General features: G+C 42.3%; 1 long non-coding RNA gene across 3 annotated transcripts in view; it reads left to right on the top strand.

The window, feature by feature from the left end:
• The window catches only part of LOC126504463 (uncharacterized), a 124,274-nt gene that overhangs the window by 95,984 nt on the left and 7,849 nt on the right, over positions 1 to 20,441 (top strand). For 2 of the 3 annotated variants that reach the window (XR_007592612.1, XR_007592611.1), the window contains 2 exons: positions 4,826 to 5,116; positions 5,358 to 5,438. This is a non-coding gene — a long non-coding RNA (uncharacterized lncRNA). Of the gene's footprint in view, positions 1 to 4,825; positions 5,117 to 5,357; positions 5,439 to 12,902; positions 13,107 to 20,441 lie in introns of all 3 variants that reach the window. The other variant, XR_007592613.1, reaches the window with a different exon arrangement.

The following is a 20,441-nucleotide window of genomic DNA, read 5'->3' as shown; positions in this document are numbered from 1 at the left end:
ATTTAAGGGTTCAGTGGTCACAATGATCTTCTTATACAGTATTTCCCTTTAGTGGAAAACATCTTTCTGCAGTTAGGTGATCTTCCTCCAACGACATCGCTCTTCAACACCTTGGGCAACAAAGACCTCAGGCGACAAGCTTTTAAAATAATTTTGTTTCTTGTTTTATTTTTATTTATGTGTGTGTGTGTGTGTTTGGGAGGTTGGGTTGCTTACGCTAGAGAACAGGTTCACACGGAGGCTAGAAAGAGGCAAAGGATGCCCGGGAGCTGAGTCACAGGGAGTTGAAAGATAGCTCACATGGGTGCTGGAACCTGAACTTGGGTCCTCTTGAAGATAAAGTGCTCATAACCACTGAGCATTCTGCCCAGCTCTAGGACATTTTTCTAGAACTAGTTTTAAGAGCTAGAAAAGAATAAATTTAAAATAAAAATGACAGAATTGTGTGTGCATGTTGTAACTTGGGAATGTGAGACTTGGGTGGTCAAACATGCTTGGTGGCACTGAGGCAAGGGCCACATAGCAGGAAGTTCTGCGTGAACTCAGGCTCGGATAGCTGCTCCTGGAAAATATGTCTAGAGTGGATTTTCACTGAAGAGTGAGAGAGGAATAGACGTGGGTGGGGGTGCAGAGAAAAGATTAAAGGGATGAGCGGGAAAATAAGCCATTAGCTTGCAAATGGCTCTGGCTTCCTCTCCAGATCTGCTTAGTTTACCCTGTGACCTTAGGGGAGTGGAGTATCCTTGGTCACCACATAACTAGTATGCAACCCAAGGAACTAGAGTACTGCTGCATGTAAAGTGGCTGCCCAGGGCCTGGCACAGGGTGGTCAGGGAGAGCTGGCTGCCTGCCTGCCTGGTCTCACAGCAATCAGAACTCCTAAAGGACGAGTTGCTGATGGGGCGAGAGGCAACATTGTCAAGTTAGAGCAGCCCTATCCGAGCTCTGACAACCTGCTTTTTCCTGCCAGTGATCAAAAGGAGCTTCCAATTCAGAACAGACTCAAAACAGGAAGTAGGCTGGCATCGAGAGAAAAGCTGCCAAGGTTTGCTCTTCCTGCTGGTCGCAAATGCCAGCTGAAGTCACAAGGCCACTCTTCTTGACGGCTTCTCTTTGGCTCCCCATAAGTGAGATGCTCTTTAACATGGAGGTTTTCTGTCTTAGCGCTTGGTTGACAGGCCTATATTTGAACCCGAAGCACTCTTAAGTTTTCTAAGTAAACTTCATTTGATCAGTGTTTGCCATGACTTCTCCTACGCAAAAAGTCTTGTATAATTCAATTTATCTTTAATTCTAATAACTTCAAGGACATCAAGGTCATCTTCTTTTATAACTGTGGTAATCTCAGAGTGTATTAGAATTTAAGTGATTTCATGTACAACAACTGCCCAGTGAATACTGACTGAATAAACAATTGTCTGGTAAAGAAAGGCATAGATACATCACGGTACATGATTGTCATGATTGCTAAAGAATATATGTCGGTTCATGCAACTAGCATATTTATCTTGAGTCATGAAGAACAGGAGGAAATAGTGCCTTCGGGCACGTTCAGTGTGGCCCCATGATGCGCATGGCCTTAGGTTTATAAATAAACCCCTGCCTACAAGCACTTTCTTCGAATTTTAAGGCTTAATGAGCAAAGTATTAGATTTCACTGTGGCAATTTCAAACGTAATTTGTTTCTGATCATCTCCTGCCCACCCCCTGCCCTTCCACACCCAGTGGCTTCTTATCTACCTCCATGTCACAGGGGTTCTATTACCTCCTCCTTTCCTCAACACTTCTCTCCTCATCCACTTTCTGGTCACATGATACATGTGTATATGTGTATAAATACATGCATATATGTATTTAAAACTGGGACCTACATACAAGAAAGAACGTGTTATATTTGTCTTTGTAAGTCTGGGTAACCTTCTTAAAACATTTTCCAGATCTATCAGTTTTCCTGTAAAGTTCTTGTTTCATTTATCTTTATGGTTAAATAAATTTCCATTGTATATACAGTTCTGCTGTGCCTTTTCATTATCCATTCATCTACTGGGAGACATCTAGGTTGATCCCATTCCTAGACAGTGTGAATAGAGCAGCCAATAAATGAGGATGTACAAGAATCTCTATGGTGACGTATATACTTTGTTAGCAATATGCCCCAAAATGTCCACAAGTACTTTTTATTTCTATGTCTTCTTTCAAATATCTAGTTTTAATCAATATCACCAAGAGATTATTCTCATATTGCTAATACTGTTGCACGAACAAAATACCTTTTGTTAGGGACTTTCACCACTAGGCTCTCAAATGACCTCTTTCTTCAAACAAATTTTGAAGCAGTTAAAAAGGAAGATGCAGGAGGAAGGGTGGTGGGAAAAAGGAACAGAGAGACAAGCTCTTTGCATATTAACCTGGACTCTAACCCTGATCTCAAAGCAAGTCTCCACCTCACAGATTCAACTTTTGGTACTCTGACCCCATACTTCCTGGTACCTAATTTTGACCCACATAACTGTGAGTTTGGCAGAAGCAGAAGTCTGATGAGAAGCCTGATGTGGTGGCACACACCTGTACTCCCTGCACTCCTGTGGAAAGATGCAAGACAGAGACAAGATAATTGCCTGGAAGTTCATGGGCCACCTAGCCTAGAGTGCGCAGCACAGCATAATAGAAACAATGAGAGAGAACTTGATTCAACAAAGAGAAAGGAAACAATTAGCTCCCCCAAAATTATCCTCTGGTCTGTACATATGCACTTTGGCATGTATTTATCCACATTCATACATACCCCACACACTAATAATGATGATTAAAATAATAATATATTAAATGTTTAAAAAGTTTTTTAAGAAGTCCACTCAAAACCATAGCTTTCCAAAAGGCCCATCAGCAAGGGAGTTTGTCTGCATATCATAAAGCATTAATGCAGGAATATTCACTCATCAAACATATAAAAGACTTTACAGCAACATGGGAAATATCTGTGAAATAATGTTCTTAAAGAAAGAAAAGCAAGCCATAAAATTATGCATGCAATGTGGTTGCAACATTTAAAAACATACACATGGGAATAAAGCTTTGGATAGAGGCTGGAAAACAAGGCAGTTATTGGGTTTGGGTACTGAGAGTCAACAAATATTTTTTTTCTTTAATGCTTAAATAATTAAAGAAACCATGTTTGCTGTCTACTCAGTAGTACTACATAGACATAACAGCAGCAGCACCCCCATCACCCTCAGTATGAATCACCGCACTCAAGAGCTTAGGGGTGCTAGCAGATTTCCGGCAGGGGCCTGACACCAGACATCCCATGCCTCCCTGATTTGGAGTCGGGCCCTGCTGTTGCCTCCATCTGTCCTCACTTTTTATTTTTAGGACTTTTAAGAGCTTAAGAATTCTGCATTTTAATGGTAATGTCTTTCCCTCCGAAATTCAGATGCCAAATAGAAATATCGCTAGACACCATGGTCCCCGAAGATGTGACATTCTTACAGAGAGCTTTGTATCACTTGAACAGATCCAAGGAACTTTGACAGAACTCATGGTTGTGGGACTTTAAGAGTCCTTTCCTTCGGGAAGGTGTCTGTAATGTAGTCTACTTTAAGCCCTTTTTCATCATTTACAGAGAATGCAAATGAGAAGCAGTCAGTGTCAGCAAAATGTAAGCTAACGCACACGGCACAGAGTCCTTGCTTCAAATCATTTCACGTCTCCAGAACTTCTGCCTAACCAGGTGATCACTGTCATCCTTATCTCCGTCTCAGTAGGTATGTCCTCTAAAGTGAGGGACAAAGGGTCCAGTTGTCATTAATTTACCACCCCATGGCCTGGTTTCCTTAACATGCAGGGAACTTTCCTCAGGCATGAAGAGCTGACTCCAGGTCATTGCAAAATGTGCACAACAACAGAAACATCAGACAAGGGCATAAGAGGAATCAGAGAGAGAGAAAGAGAGAACGCTGCCTCTGGAGCATGTTATATGGGAGGCTAGAGGGTCTGACAGCTGAAGAAACTGTGGGGATTCTTGCTCAGGGGGATGGGAACTGAAAATAAAAACATGAGCCACCCAGTGAGACCCTAAAACTCATTTCTTGGTTCAGGGGGGGGGGCAGGAAGAAATCCAGGAGAGTTGACAGATGCAGGGTACATACCAGGAGGCAGTGTGCAGAAAAGCAATTGTGTCTTGCCCAAGGCAACACTCATCCCTCAGTTCTCTTGCAGCCTCTCTACAAGGTTAGCTGGATGAACTTGGCCTTGGAAAATATCTCCTTTCCTTTCAAGCACTTTTCCCACTCACAGTCATGTGTGTGTGTATATGTATAAGTTTATATGTATATGTATGTATATGTGTGTTGCTCCATGTCACACACAATTACCCAAGTCCCTGCTCTCTCCTATGCTTGCTGTCATACAACCTTTTCATCTTCTCCTCTATTACGCTCACCCATGCCTTCTAATAATTATTATTACGCTGGTCTTGAGCACCATGCTTTAGATATTCCTTGAGAATGAAGTCCTTTTCATGTGTATCTCTACCCACAGCATGCTAGGGAGGTTCTCGGCAGCTAGTAGATGTTCAATAATCTTTTGATGTATTGGAGGAACCTCTCTAACGTAGATACAAGATATTGTGGAATAGTCCCCATCACCCACATCGGTTAGAAGGTCCACAGAGAGGACAAGAGCTTTTATTATCCACAACTCTAATCCAGGGCCCAGCACCCAGAGGTACCCATTACAGATGTGTTAGAAGGTGAATGTGTGTTTAGAGATACCTGACTCACAGCAACTTTTCATGGATGGTTTTTTTTTTCCTTTGTTTTTTCAGCATCAGAAGAAAGGGAGGTGGAGATATAAGGTTGTCGGCAATCACCCCTGTTCTGGTCCTCTACCTATTCTGGCATGGTCTGGAATTTAAACAGCAAGCCTAAGAGGTGACAGATTAGAAAAGCAGAAGAATCTATGACTCAGCAGTGCAATCCAGATGACATTGCTGCTAACAAAAGCTGATGCTGTGAACCTGCTCATCTCTATTGCAAGTGGAGATGGAGGCATTTCCTGATGATTATCCTAGGAGCCATTGGCGTGATCACCAGTGTGGTGAACCATCATCCCCAAGGTATGTGCTCAACTATCTCTCTCTCTCTCTCTCTCTCTCTCTCTCTCTCTCTCTCTCTCTCTCTCTCTCTCCTTCCTAATTGGGGATACACTGGGATGAGCTCCATCCGTGCCAATCCCACCATGATAGACTGTACCCTCAACCTACCTGTGATCCAAAATTAATCCCTTTCACCTATAAAAAGGGGGATATAAGCAATGGGGAGATTGCTCAGTTCTGAGAGCGCATGTTGTTCTTGCAGAGAACACCCACATGGTGGCTCACAGCTCTCCATAATCTAATTCTGGAAGATCCAACACCCGCTGACCTCTTCAGACACCAGGTATGCAGTTGGTGTACGTGCGTATGTGAAGGCTAAACACTCAAGCAGATAAACTATATAAATTTTAACAAGCTTTCAACCTATCCTGCACATTGGGCCAAAGAAATGTGAAAATAACTTAATCCACATTGAAGAATCAAAACAACTTAGATTCCAGTAAGGAATATTTCTAAAACACTCGGAAATTTTGGAGTGAGAATTAATACCATGACTTCTGTTTCTTTTCAGTAGATCAGCATTTTTCCTGTGTTTCTCAATTAAATGCAAACAAGCTATTTGCAGGCTATTCAAGTGAAAGGGTGACTTCCAATAAAGTAAATATTGTTTGCTTATTTATTTTTGCAGTGCTGGGAATGGAATCCAGGGCTTGCCATGCTAAGCAAGTGCTGTACCACTGAGCATGTGCCATACCACTGAGCGAGTTCATCCCACTCTGAGGAAGGCAAGCCTCAGCAAAATCAGATTCATAAGAGTCAAGCGGGGGGGAGGGGGGGGAATCTGCTGCAGAGACTACGTTGAAAGTTGAACCAAGAGAAATGCAGGAAGTCATGAAAATATCTTGATATATTTAAAGTAAGACGTCTTAGAATTCATTGATCTAGGAGCTTTGGATTGGTCACTGTTTCTCTTTCCAACAAATGAATATCAATACTTTAATAGTTCTTCAAGAGAACTTTTATAGAAATATCGTTAAGCTCTAAAGACCCAATAAAAACTGGTAATTATATAGAGGAGAAAAAATATTCCCAGAGCCTTGCAGATTTTGGTTCATTTGAAGATAACCCGTTGTCCTTATTTACACAGAGCCCAGAAATGATGCAGGACATTCGATGCTGTATCCAGGACAGTTCTGGGCAAGCTAAAATGTTTGCGCACCCTGATTTCTAGCTCTGGAAACAACTGGATGGTGCCTCATTCCAGATTCTTTTCAAAGTGTCAGTTTCCGCCTCTCTAAAATGGAGAAAGCATAAAAATATAATTCCTAGGAAGACTAAATTGTATCAGCGGCCAAATTAACTACTAAGATATTAAGTAAGAAGACAGAACCCTACCAAACTTTGCATTTCACCTTCTCTTTACCAGAGAAGGGCTTTGCCTTATATTTGTTCTCTCTCCCGTGTCCTGTGTACTCTGAACATTTCAAAGGTTTTCTAGTCCACTGTGACTGTGAAGAACAGAAAACCCCACTTAGATGTTATTCATTTTTTAAAAGATATTCTAAAGATTTTTATATCTATAGCTTTTATTTATGCTGATTGTGTGTAATTATGGGTCTGTCACGTGTGTTGGGGGGTGGTGCCGGAAGGTATCAACTTCCCCAAGGCTGAAATTTCCGGTGGTAGCGAGCTAACTGACGTGGTGCTTGGAATCAAACTCAGGTCCACTAGAAAGAACAGAAAGTGCTCTTTACCCCTGAGCCATCTCTTCAGTCCACACTGGTTTCTTTACAGCATCTTTGTAGAGAATTGGTTTCATGTCAGTTCCAAAGGCTTTTTATTATCTATCCTTCAAGACTCCATGTTCTCTGAAGACACGCCATTTCCCCGAGGGAAGCAGGCTAATAACAAGCCATTAGAGAGACTGTCATGATTACATGGGCTGCTCCAGGTCAATACCAAGATCCAGCGAACACGGTGGACAAGGGAAGGACTCCGTGCGCCAAATGGCTCTGCCAGGTGCACTTCTGAGTTGGGTAGAGTAATAAAATCCTTTGCATCAGTATGAGGAGTATTGAAAGAACAGAAAGAAACTAAGTGTTATGCCTTCATGTTGCTGTCTATCATCATGGGCCTTTCTAGAATAGTGGGGGCAGGGGTGAGGGATATAGAGATAAAACATTCATACATTCTATCTCAGATGGCAGCAGTAATCTCCCCAGATAGACTCAGCATGCAGAGTGGAAGCAGAAATAGAATGCCACTCATGGCCAAAGATGTTGCCGTGGTCAACAGAGCTGCCATCTAGTTTTGGATCTGGGCAGAACTAGAAGAAGCAAGCAATTATTGCTAGCACCAAAGTAGGTTTGGGGCAACAGGAACTAATCTCATGGAACCAATTGCCTCTAAAATCTGAGGTTTTTCAAAGGGTATTCTTTTTGAAATAAATACAAATGTCATTAGTCATGCTCAATTGGTTAATTGATTCCAATGTAAGCAATGTGTCTACTAAAATTTCATATTCCTGTTGTAAAAAAAAAAAGCATATTCTCCAGTCAGACACACTTTATAAGCAAGACACAAGGCGACATCCTCTGTTCCCCTCCGCCATTACTCATCTCTAACCTGGTAAGCAGGAAGATGAATCATGAGATCTGGCCATCCTTTTAAAAACATGTAAAGTTACAAATGGTTTCAATAAGGAAGGGAGGGAGGGCTGACAAGATGGCTCAGCGGGTTAGGGTACTTCCCACCAACCCTGGCAATCTGATCAGTCCCCAGAGCCCACATTGCAGAAGGAATATACTGACTTCCACAAGTTGCCCTCCTTCACAGTACCCCTTAGTACATAATCATGTGCACACATAACTAAATGATAAAAGAAAAGGTGCCGCCTAAAGACACTAATAGCCTTGATTGTGAAGTCTTTTAGAACTTATTCCAGGAAAAAGAGAGGCAGGGCTTGGGGGTCCAGAAAGCACTTAAGGAGAGAAAAAGAGAAGAGGGGGAGAAAGAGCAGAGTTGGCATCAGACTCTAAGAATAATATTAGAGCACCTAATATTCTCAAACAGCGGAGAAATGCTAAGCATGCTAACAGAGCAAGCACACATGCTTGTTGTATGGAAAGTAAACAGAAGAGCAGGGATGCATTCTTGAACTGCCGGGGCTACCGACACAATGTTAACAGACAACTGTGAGATAGGAAGGGACTCAATTTGGATTTTGCATTGCTCTGTTGTGTTAGCAAGCATGACTTGTATTCTGAAATTGACAGAATAAATATTGATAGGTGCATGTGGTCTAATAAAGCAGCACCTGGCCTCTCTGCAGCAGTTCACTTCCCTGGCTGTACAAACACACAGCCTTCATGGAGTTTGCCTAGAGAATAAGAATGTAGAGTATTTTGTGGCCTGGTGGAGACTGGATATAAATGTGTTCCCACTTATCTCAAAGACATACAGACGGGTCCTGCCATTTACGGACTAGTGAGCTTGTCATAAAATGTAGGCAAGTTGCTGGGATAGAATATTAGTAGATTGGTTTGTGAATACCTGCCATAAGACATGGTGAATGCTAGGAAAAACCAGTACACATGTTAAGGACAAATCATGTCGAACTCACACACACACACACACACACACACACACACACACACACAATTGAGAAGCAAATGCTCCAGATGAATCTTGATGGCTGAATAGCCCTTGTCAAGACTTCCTGTGGCATCCTTAAAGAAGAAATGTAAATGTATAGAGAGAGACCAAAGGGAAAATCCCACTTAATGATGATTATACCTGGCATCTTTCCAAAAGACTATAAGTTAACCTAAGTTAATGCATTTTGTCTGCATGTGGCAGATTCCTCTCCAGGTTAATCAATAACAAATGATACCGTTATGATCAGTTATGTCAACTACAAGAAAAGGGAAGGGAGATTTAATACATCAAGTGGTGAAATCTGAAAACTGCTTTTAGTGGAAAAAAGAAATTCATGAAGCTTTTGAAAAGAAATGCGTTTACTTGACGGTCACTATTAAACAGCTGGAATTGGATATAATGTGATAAAAATATTTAGAAGTTAGGTTTTGAGAAAATTCTATGAATTCCTTCTGTGACTTGCTAAACAATGACATCAATCAATTCTAGAACATATGAGGCCATGGTAGAATGTTCCCAAAAATGGTCACTCAAAACTAGAAGATACGTTCTTTTAAATTTGCAATGTTCAATGCTGCCATTCCTGATGATGATGATGATGATGATATTGGTATCATGGCACAGAGCCAAAATAGAGAGGGCTGGAGCCATTACACACAGTATGCTAGACAGCAAGTAAGAATGACGGCCAACTACCAACAAGCAGTCATGGTTTAGTGAGGGTCTTATGGGGCCCTGCTCATCCCTGATGGCTACTGATGGACGCTGATGAAAGGGCAGGCACTGTCTCCAGTTGTGAATCTACTGATGATTCCCCCAAGCTCCAGTGGACATTCCCAAACCCACGTTCGCTCACACAGTTCTGGTTAAACTCAGTAGGGAAAAATAAAATGTAATAACAAAGACAGGACACGTCAGAGACATTTCAAAGCCTTAGAACCACCAGAGGGCAGTGACTTTCCTTATGACCTAACCTCCACAGGCATAAAGATGGGGATGCCCTGTGCATTTTGTGGTACTAAATAAAATCCAATGGGGAAATCTACCCAAGCATCTAATGCACAAATAGAAAAACAAAAACTTTTGTGTCTGTGTTTTCAGTATATGAAACACAGGGTTAGTTTTTAAGGTCTTATCCTGAGAAGGGATCAGTTTTAAAAATCAGAGTGTGTGCATATAGTGTACACACACACACCAAGGGGTGTCTAAAGATATACCATCACCTCAATTACAGGGACATGAGGCTTGGGTCTAATGGTGAGTTTATAATACTCTATCTTTAGTTCTTGAAAATATGGACTTATAAGACAATCTGTTGATTCAAGTTATAACAAGGATATGGTTCTAACAATATCTCTGCACCCCATGGATGGTGGCATTGGCTTAATCTTTGTAGTGAGTTTCTTTACCTCTTGCAAGGAATGGTGGCCAATGATTTCCTTCAGATCTGAGAAAAATTTAGTTGAATATATGAATGGCTTTTGAAGAGAAGATGCTAAAATGCTAAACACTGTCATAGTAAAAAGTACAAGCTCGGATGCTCTCTAAGGCCTTACAGATGGCTCAGTGGAGTATAGGTTCTTGCTGTCAAGCCTGACCACCTGCATTCAGTTCCTGGAACCTACATAGTGGAAGGACAGACAGAATTGACACTCAGAGTTGTTCTCTGGCCTCTACACATACAGTACAATACACTTGCATCTACCCACAGACACACACTAAAGAAATGTAAGACATTTTTAATCAGCCCATCCCCAAAAGTTCTTATAACATACCTATTCACTTCCACATATAATTGCTTTTGAACTAATTATTGTTATAAGTAAATTTTCAGATATTATAATAAAGTGAAGGAGGAAATGGTTATTATTTAATCAAGATAAAAAATAAACTTTGAGACAGAGACTGGGCTTTGTTTTGAGTGTTTGCATATCCATGCATATGTGTGCATCCAAGCATACACATATAGCAAGCTTGCACAGGGTATGCATGAATGGGCTCTTACTAATTAAAATCCCCTTACTCTAGAGAGTGATGGGGTAAGTACTCAAACCAAAGACAGATGGTCATAGAAGGTTCTTATGTCCTTCTACATTGGTACTCTCCTGCAAGCAAACAGAGAATCACCAGGGAAGCATTAGAAGCAGAGGCCCCAGTCCCAGTCTGACCTATTTCAGATGGTATAAGCCTGTGGAAGATTCCACTGAGAGGCAAGTCAGCCTCAAACTTCATCATGAGTCATATTTCAAGGGTTTGTTAACACAGCTTGATGGATTCCATCCTCAATTTCTATTTCAACATGCCTAAGCTAGAAGTTTAAAAAAAAATCTATATTTCTAACAAGCTCTCAAGTGATATTCATACTCTTGAACTGAAGATCACACTCTTATAACTCAGATCCACTTAAATCGTGAGTTAGCGCCTTTTAATGTCTGACTACATACTAAGAGCCCAGGTCCTGGACTCAACATGTCATTCAGAGATCTAAACTTCAACAAATTGCCCTGTGTTTCCTGTGTGAGTATTACTGTGAGAAATACCCAACTTACACCCTTTGTTCACCAAGTATATTCACAATAGCAACTTTTCTGTCTAGCCCACAATCCTTTCTTGCTCTTTGAAGGCTTGTTTTGTTTTCTTTTGTTCATTGTTGAGACAGGCCTCCAATTCAAAATTCCCCTGCCTCGGTCTCTTGAGTTTTGAGACTACAGACCTGTTCTATCATATATGGTTCTTACACATATGTATGATAACTGTAAGGACAAAGCCCTAGATTGACAAATGTATCTATGGATTTTGAGTGTGTCCCCAAATTCTATACTTGCTATAAATACATATAATTAAAGAAACCAGTAACATAGTCTTCCACACAGCACCAGCTTTGGTTTCAGAAGTGGGTCTTTAGAGACTGTATGACACACCAGGGATCCTTGGACATCAGAGACGACAACACACCCAGGGAGAGCAGGATACTAAGTTATGCTGGAAGCATGTCTTTGAGATCAGCAGGATTTTTTTTTTGGAAGGGGTGACATATCAAATAGATGGCTTGTATTTCTTAATGCCCCCCCTTCAAAGAATTCTCACTCAACATTCTGGCCCACGGTTGTGCATATACCCTTTTCCTAGGTCTTTTCTGTAAGGAGATATTTCAACTCAATCAAGAAGGGTGGAGTCTCCAGTAATGGCAGAAACAAGGGGTTGACACTGAGCAGGAAACCCTGAGTGACGGGGTATACTGATGGAGAATTAAGCCTCTGGGACGCAGTAATTGAAACAAGTGGTCATTTCCCCTGTTTTAGGGCCCCCAGCCTTGTCCCGTAAAATAACAAATAAGCTATCCCTATAATGTGGACCAGTGCTGGCCCCACGGCACACTTACTGGTCCATGGGCAGGATCTCCAAACTGGTGGGCATCAGATAAGATGGGTCTTATCTGAGGTTATGTAGTAATTAATTAATGACATGATACATGCTTCGCTAACTTAAAACAGTAAGTGGAAGAACTTTTGATAAATACAGAGGGGCGAATTGGCATATATGCATTGAAATATAATAAAACCCATTAATTTTTTACTAATAGACCCATATTGACAAAAAAAGAGGGACTGGAGGGATGGTTTGGCCATCAGAGTACTGGCTGCGCCTGCAGAGGACCCAGGTTTGAACCCAGCACCCACATGGTGGTCTGTGGTTATCTGTAATTCAGTTCCAGGGGACCCAACACGCTCTTCTGGCCTCTGTGGACACATGGTGTGCAGGTGTATAGGCAGATAAATACCCATCCACTTAAAGTAATAAATAGATCTCTAAAGAAAAAAGAAAGGAAAAGAAATTCACGATGGTTCATTAGTCTCCAAGCTCACACTCAATAGTTTCATAAATATATTTAACCTTCCTTTCCATAGGATATTCACAGTTTGAATGGCAGCTCTGTACCCCCTTTTTGGAAAAGTGAACCTCTGTACAAATCAGATTTTTATATATAACATGAAAAGGACTCTTATTTCTCCCTCATGTGGTATTATGTAGATTAAATGAGATAGTTTATTCAAAATATTTGTCACTGTGTCTGCTATCCAGGAACTACTCAATCAGAACCATATCCTTTCTTGACACAGAGTTTCCAGTAAATGGCATTTCTTTCCAGGAGACTTTTTCTAAAGCATTAGCGCTGGCCTCTGGGAAGGATCCTTGGGCGAGTCCAGCAATGTCTGCCAGTGATGCGAAGCCCAGCATTCGGACAACTCATAATTGCAACAAGCAAAACCAGCTGGCCATTTCTGCTGTCTCATTTTAACAGCAGATACAGTGGCTCCTCTCCTTCGGAATCCTAAACATCTGGAAAGCCCCAGTAAGCAAACACCTTAAGACAGTGACTCGGCTGGAAGTCTGGAAACACTCTGTGTCTCAGGTCTTCTGGGAAGACGTAGATATTCTCTGCCTCTGACACGCAGGGGCTTTCCTCCCACCTCTGACCTGTTTGTGGTAACTGACCTTCAGCTTCAGCCTTGCGGCTTTGGTCAATGTCCCTTGAAATTTCCCCTCAGAGCCTGAATTAATTATTCATCAACTTCCTAGGTGGCACTGTGATGTCGCTGCCAAGTTTGCCCTAATGAGCAAATTGGTTACAGGAACACATTCATTTTGACTGGCTAGAATCCCCTTTCCGATAGGTATCATGGGTAATGCTTTTTCCCCCATTTTGATGATGGCTTAGTTTTACTGTAGTGTGCCATTGCTTGGTCCCACCTCAGATAACTGAGAGGGTATTTATAACATGGATCAATGTAAAAAATCTGTACGCTCTTGCTTCGTGTCCCTTAAAGGAAAAAAGGAGTCAGATTCTAAGCTACATGGGTTGCAGATTCTTGGAGGGTCAAGTTGGAGAGGATAATGGCCTTCCTCCGGGAAGATTCCTGGTGAACTGACCTCATTGGAATTTCCCCAGCCAGCTGTCTTAATGACCCCTAGACTCCCAAGGTATTACCATATTAATTATATAGAATTGAGCCTATTTGAAATAATAACAGCATCACCCTCTGCTGACATGGCATTTTAGGGTTCGTCTTGTCTTTTTACACTCTACATACACGTTGGAGTGAGTGTCTCTTGGGGGGAAGAGTAGTTATAGTTAGGCACAAAGAAGTCTCCACAATATACAATCTGCTCATTTTGAGTCAGTTACAACCTACTCCTTAAATCGTTAACTGGTTCCTCATCTCTTTACTAATCACTGATTGATGCACAATACTGCCACCTTCAGGAAGTTCTAGAAAATGCCCCCAGATGTGGGGGGAAAATGTTAACTCTGGTATGAGGCTGGAGTACCCACAAGAAATAACTGAGCCAATTATGTAAAATTTTCTAAAATTAAATAAAAAATAGATGAAACAATATTTGTTTGAGTTGCAAGCCAGAAAAGAAAGGCCTGTGTTGTTGGGATGCCCCGACAATTGTGAGAAGGGAATTTTAGTTGTTTTAACAAAGGCAAAGTGAAAGCAGGCATTTATGAGAGTTCTTGGGGGTTTCCACAGGAGTGGGATGAATGCCCCAGCTCCAAATACTTAAGGAGCGACTCACGGACAAAATGTCAGTTGGCACAGTTTGCTGACTGCTGACCCTGTGAGGAAGTGCTTTTTGTCACCAAGGTCACTTTGGCTGTCCCTCCTCCTCCTGGTTTTCTTTTGTGGCTGAAGGTCACCAGTTTCCTGATGGCCCCATGGTTAGTGTGCAATCAAAAGACATCTTTGTCCCACTGAGATTGCAAATGAATGTAGCTGCTCCCAGAAGCTTGGAAGGCCTTTCCCTTTGATCTCTAAGGAGCTCAGCCTTCTCAAGGCCAGGACTGTCTCAGGGACACTTTCTGCTCAAACGTCTGCTGGATCAATGACATCCATTAAGCAAGCTGAAACAAGCTCTCTGGTCAGGCACTGGCCAGGAAAGCCAGCCATGACCAATTCATCTTCAGCAGGCTCTCCCCTTTTTCCACTCATATGGGAAATATGAAATGCTTGGGAAAGGCCAGTAAGCCTGTAACCGCCTCCCAGACTTCTCACTTAGAACAGGTCTACTGTCGTGACAGCTTGTCCGAAATCTGACCATCAGAGAAGGTGCTCTGTCACTGCCTTCAAGTAGTCTGTTTATCAAATGGGCGATAATAAAGATGGTGATAATAGTTCCTCCCTTTGATACAGGAAAGGCTATCCGCAATCCTAGCCACTCTTTTTTTTTTTTGTGAAGCTCATGCAATGTTACTCTAGGTAAATATCATCTGCTTTCTTGTTTCTTTGTTTAAAAGCTGCTCTTACATCGTGATAGAGGGAGCCATTATGGGGCTAGTAGAAGAAGCCTGGCTCTAGGGAAATTCCCAGGAATCCACAAGGATGACCCCAGCTAAGACCCTAAGCAATAATGGAGAGGGTTTCTGAACTGGCCTTCTCCTGTAATCAGATTGATGACTATCCTAATTGTCATCATAGACCCTTCATCCAGTAATTGATGGAAGCAGATGTAGAGATCCACAGCTAAGCACTGGGTTCAGCTCCTGAAGTCCAGTCAAAGAGAGGGAGGAGCGATAATATGAGCAAATGGATCAAGAACTGACTTTTTGGACCCCATTCCCTATGGAAGGATACCTTGCTCAACATACATACAGAAGAGAGGGCCTTGGTCCTGCCTCAAGGTGATGTGATAGACTTTGTTGACTCCCCATGGGAGGCCTTACCCTCTCTGAGGAGTGAATGGGGGTAGAGTGGGGAGAAGGTAGGGAGAGTGGGAGGAGGGGTGGAGGGGAACAGGGAGAGGTTTGTAAAATTAAAAAAATGTTAAAAAAAAAAGCTATTATCCAGCCATAGAAATCTAAGATGCATTGACTGCTAGAAACTTCCTGATCAGAATTCCTGCTGAAAGTGAGTGGGGAGTCCGCTTTAGGAAGAGCACAAAGGAAAAAGAAGTGGCCAGGGAGCAAGGAAAGCTGAGACTGAGACCCAAGGCAGGGGTTTGCTCCATCCGATTACACCTTCATTAAAGAGTATCTTACACACAGATCTGAAGTTCATTTGGAACGGTGACTTGTTAGTCTTTACATTGACTGCTTCCTAGTCTAAAAATGTATGTAACAGAAAAGGGGGAGGATTAAGGGGAAAGAAAGGAGAGAGGGAGGGAGAGAGAGAGAGACAGACAGAGAGACAGATTAGTACAAACCAGCCTTGGAGCTGTGTGTGACTCGAGATGGCCCCCTCAAGTCACAGCTTGAGCTCCACACAGCGACGAGACCAAACAACCCAGACAAATGATCATTGTTTATCTTTTACATTGAAAAAAAATCCCTATGAATCACTAATGTTCTAATAAAACGAAAATGCTGAAAAGCTATTAGAGAACAAAATATAATCTTATAATGCCAGATAATTAGCTTGAAATATGCCCGATCCAGCAATTTAGCTGAAGAATTAAATGTTATTGCAGAGAATTATAGCGAGCCATGGTGCTCATGGTTGTAAGCCGAAATGACACGGCGGAGAGGAAGTGTCTTCCCCCTACATCACATTTGTCTCGGCATCTATTCTCAATGCCTAATGTGTTTGCTTATCCTAATGACCACACTGAGCGCCATTAGAAAGCATGATTTGAAGATTTGCATTTTAAATCTAACTGACCCAGTCTCTTAACTGTCATCTGTGCTGAGAATAAAGATGTTCTCTCCGGGTGCTGAGGGCTGCACAGGACACCGTGAGTACAGGTGCCTCACCCATGCAAAGTCAACGGCAGTGATTGCTTACTGATTGGCATCTGGACCAACAAGAGCAAACAAAAGTGTCCCCAAAACCATAGCCCAGTGTTTCTAAATAAGGCATGTAAAGTGCCCCCAAAACCATAGCCCAGTGTTTCTAAATAAGGCATGTAAAGTGTCGCCGAAACCTACCACAATGGCACACGTTTGTGGACCCAGAACCCCAGAGGCGGTGGAAGAACTACCCAAGTCCTGGGCCAGCCTGGTCTACACTGCAAACTGCTACTGTCACAAACAAACAGAAGTAATACCAGCAGGAGTGTCCATCATTCTTAGAAATCCACTTCACATGTGATCATAGCTGAGATCAGAAACAGTATCAAGAACAAACATCAAATAAAGGTGGTTTAGGGCCAAAATGCTAACTTTGCGATCCTAAGAGGCCTTTTTTATTCACGTGGACCATTCATCATTCATTCATTCATTCTTTCGCATAGCTCACAAATATTTATGGTGCACTAGTGAGGCGTCCCAAGACAGAACGATGACAATTCAGCTAGAAGTCTTTTATAATGTCCCATGTGAGAAGTCGATTCTAGCTGATAATCAGCAACCAGACAGGGTGCAGATGTGGGCAGAGAAGATGTTGTATCCATGTGACTGAAGTCAGGCCACATACCCACGGGTGAATTTCCAGTCTGAGTCTGCAAGGCTTTCCTGTATGTTGTTTTTATTCCCCTAAAGCATATTCTATTTAAAGCTAATTCTTAAACTACATCTTAGACCAGAAGACATTAATGTCTTCAAACCCTCAAGTTGCCGCCCGAGCAGCTGCCATAACTGATGAGCATAGATTCCTGCCCGGTCTCCATTACCACACAGTGCAGGAAGAGACACATGGAAGTTGCCATCTAAGTAGAATGCTTTCGGCCATTTCCAGATTGCTAAACCTGCCAAGGTTGACAAATACCCACTGGGAAGCCTATGAGGCCCAGATCCCTAGGAACAGTAAACAAAACAATATTTGTTGGATCTGTAAGCTCAGAGAGAAAAGTCAGGATTGTAGAGATGTTCATTAAGTTATAAAGAGGGAAATGAAGTTATTTTAACAAAAGCTAAATGAAAACTGGAATTCGAAAGTGCTGCCCCAATACTCAGCGGCTGCCGTGGGAGACTGTAGCAATTCTGCAGCATTGTGAATTTGCTATCGGGAGTAGTTGAGTTCCTCAGCCTCTGGCATCCTGTCAGATGAAACCGAAGCTTCTCAGAATGGCAAGGGCTCTCAGCTGACTCTCTGTCCACATCAGCTGCTCTGCTTAACTCTCACAGACTTCTCTCTTGATGGCCTAAGCTGCCATTATGGCGTGTGTTCATTCTCTATCCTGACGATAACACAGTTCTCTCATGCTCGCTCACTCTCTTCCCCACCCCCAACCCAAATGATAAAGCTGTATTTGACCACTTGGAGTAATCCATGCGCCTAATAATACCTGCGATATTGAGGAACACGAGAAAGCTTTTTCCGGATCTATGGATGGTAATGAGGTAACAGAACTTCAGAAATAGCCCCTTCCTGCTTACAGAGCCGGAGCTGTGACCGTTAACTGCCAGAGCGGCGGCAGCACACAGCTTGAAGGAAACAATATCCCAGGATTTATGGCTCTAATGAGAACATAGCTGCAAACAAGGTGAGCATGTAGAGCAAAGAAATGTGTTTGAGGGTAAATATCTCTGTGGCATTTTGCTCCATTCAAGAATGTAACTATTAGATAATTGTGGCCTTCGTTTCCTACTATTAAAGCCCAAGGACTGAAAGCCAAAGAGGAAGAGGAGAGGTAAATGGAAGGAAGGATGGCTTCCCACAAGCTCTGAATATAGAAGGGAGTGGTTAACAGCATGGGCTTTGTCTTCACCCATTGACTTGAACAATTTACAGCCCCTTATTGTGTGTCAAGTCCTGGGTTAGTTTCTAGAGGTGAGACATGGCTTCTTAACTCCTCAAGTTCCCGGCAAAGGAAGGAAGATAGAAGCCAAGTTGCTATCAATGAAAAGAACATGAAAGGGAGCATGCGCTGATGGAGCCTCGCACTATTGCAAAGGGTGCCAGGAAATCAGGGAAGGGAAAAGGAGGCTTATGTCCTCCTTATGCAACCATGCCTACAGCTTCTCAACACAACAGTGAAACAGCCCATGTGGGTCATTTATGAGAAGTGTCTGAGAGTTACTATTGCTTTGATGGAACACCATGACTAAAAGCAAGTTGATGAGGAAAGGATTCGTGTGGCTTACACTGTCACATTGGAAGTCCATGACTGAAGGAAGTCAGGACAAGAACTTGAACAGGGCTGGAACCTGGAAGCAGGAGCTAATGCAAAGGTCATGGAGGAGTGCTGCTTACTGGCTTGCTCAGCCTGATTTCTTATAGAACCCAGGACAACCAGCCCAGGGAAGGCACCACCTATAATGGGCTGAGACCTCTCCCACCAATCGCTGATTAAGAAAATGCCCTACAGACTTACTTACAAGCCCCGCATTCTAGAGACTTTTTCTTCGTTGGGTTCCCACCTCCCAGATGCCTTTACTTTTGTCAAGTTGACATAAAACTATCAACACAAGAAAGTACATATTTTATGCCAGGCGATGGTGGCGCACGCCTTTAATCCCAGCACTCAGGGAGGCAGAGGCAGGTGGATCTCTGTGAGTTCGAGACCAGCCTGGTCTACAGAGCTAGTGCCAGGCTCCAAAGCCACAGAGAAACCCTGTCTCGAAAAACCAAAGAAAGAAAGAAAGGAAGGAAGGAAGGAAGGAAGGAAGGAAGGAAGGAAGGAAGGAAGAGAAAGAAAGAAAGAAAGAAAGAAAGAAAGAAAGAAAGAAAGAAAGAAAGAACATATTTTGTGCACAGTTTTGAAGCCTCTAGACCATGGCATCTGCACCATCTCAATTTTTGGTGATAATTTCCTGGTAAACGTGGGTGCAGGTGGCAAGAATCATCAACTTCTTAAGCTGGCAAGAAGACACAACTGAGCAGGGCCAGCCCAAGACTTTTACAATAACCCTGATGTGAGAACTACCACGCCCTTCCAGAACCTTCTCAAGCATGCCTGAGACCTTTAGCCTCAGGTTCACCTCACACAGTGCCACCCTGGGACCTAGATTTTAGTCATGATGGAGATCTAGAAGAATCAAATCATAATCAAGCTACAGTATAGGATGTAGACAATAATAGTTTGACCAACCATCAAATCAGGTGACAGAAAAAGACAAAACACTGAAAGAGAACACTGTGGCTGACAAGCTCAATCTGGTCAATGTCTGATTTTGCAAATAAATTTTTATCAACCCCTAGTCCTGTCTGTTCACTTACACATGGTTTCAGGCCATTTTCATAGCACAAGAGCAAGTGAGTATCTAGTCAATACAAGTTTTTCTCTTATAGGTATTTGAGTAGTAGTTGGCTAAGTAGTATTCAACTAGTGAAAGCAAAAGCGCACACCAGACCTGGTAGTATATGTCTTTAACCTCAGCTACTTGCAACACATAAGCCACCAATCTATCTCAAAAGAAGTGAGAAATATACAGCAAACCGACAGCTAACATTAAATTAAATGGAGAAAAACTCAAAGCCATCCCACTAAAATCAGGAACAAGACAAGGATGTCCACTCTCTCCATACCTCTTCAATATAGTGCTTGAAGTTCTAGCAATAGCAATAAGACAACATAAGGGGATCAAGGGGATTCGTATTGGAAAGGAAGAAGTTAAGCTTTCGTTATTTGCAGATGACATGATAGTATACATAAGCGACCCCAAAAATTCTACCAAAGAACTCCTACAGCTGATAAACACCTTTAGTAGCGTGGCTGGATACAAGATCAACTCCAAAAAATCAGTTGCCTTCCTATACACTAAGGATAAGGAAACAGAGAGGGAAATCACAGAAGCATCACCTTTCAC

The sequence above is a fragment of the Alexandromys fortis genome, unplaced genomic scaffold, assembly GCF_014885135.2.
Source record: "Alexandromys fortis isolate MF-2015 unplaced genomic scaffold, M_Fortis_MF-2015_v1.1 scaffold_55, whole genome shotgun sequence".
Taxonomy (NCBI): domain Eukaryota; kingdom Metazoa; phylum Chordata; class Mammalia; order Rodentia; family Cricetidae; genus Alexandromys; species Alexandromys fortis.
Note: the sequence above shows the minus strand (reverse complement) of the source record. Positions and strands in the feature narration are given on the sequence as shown.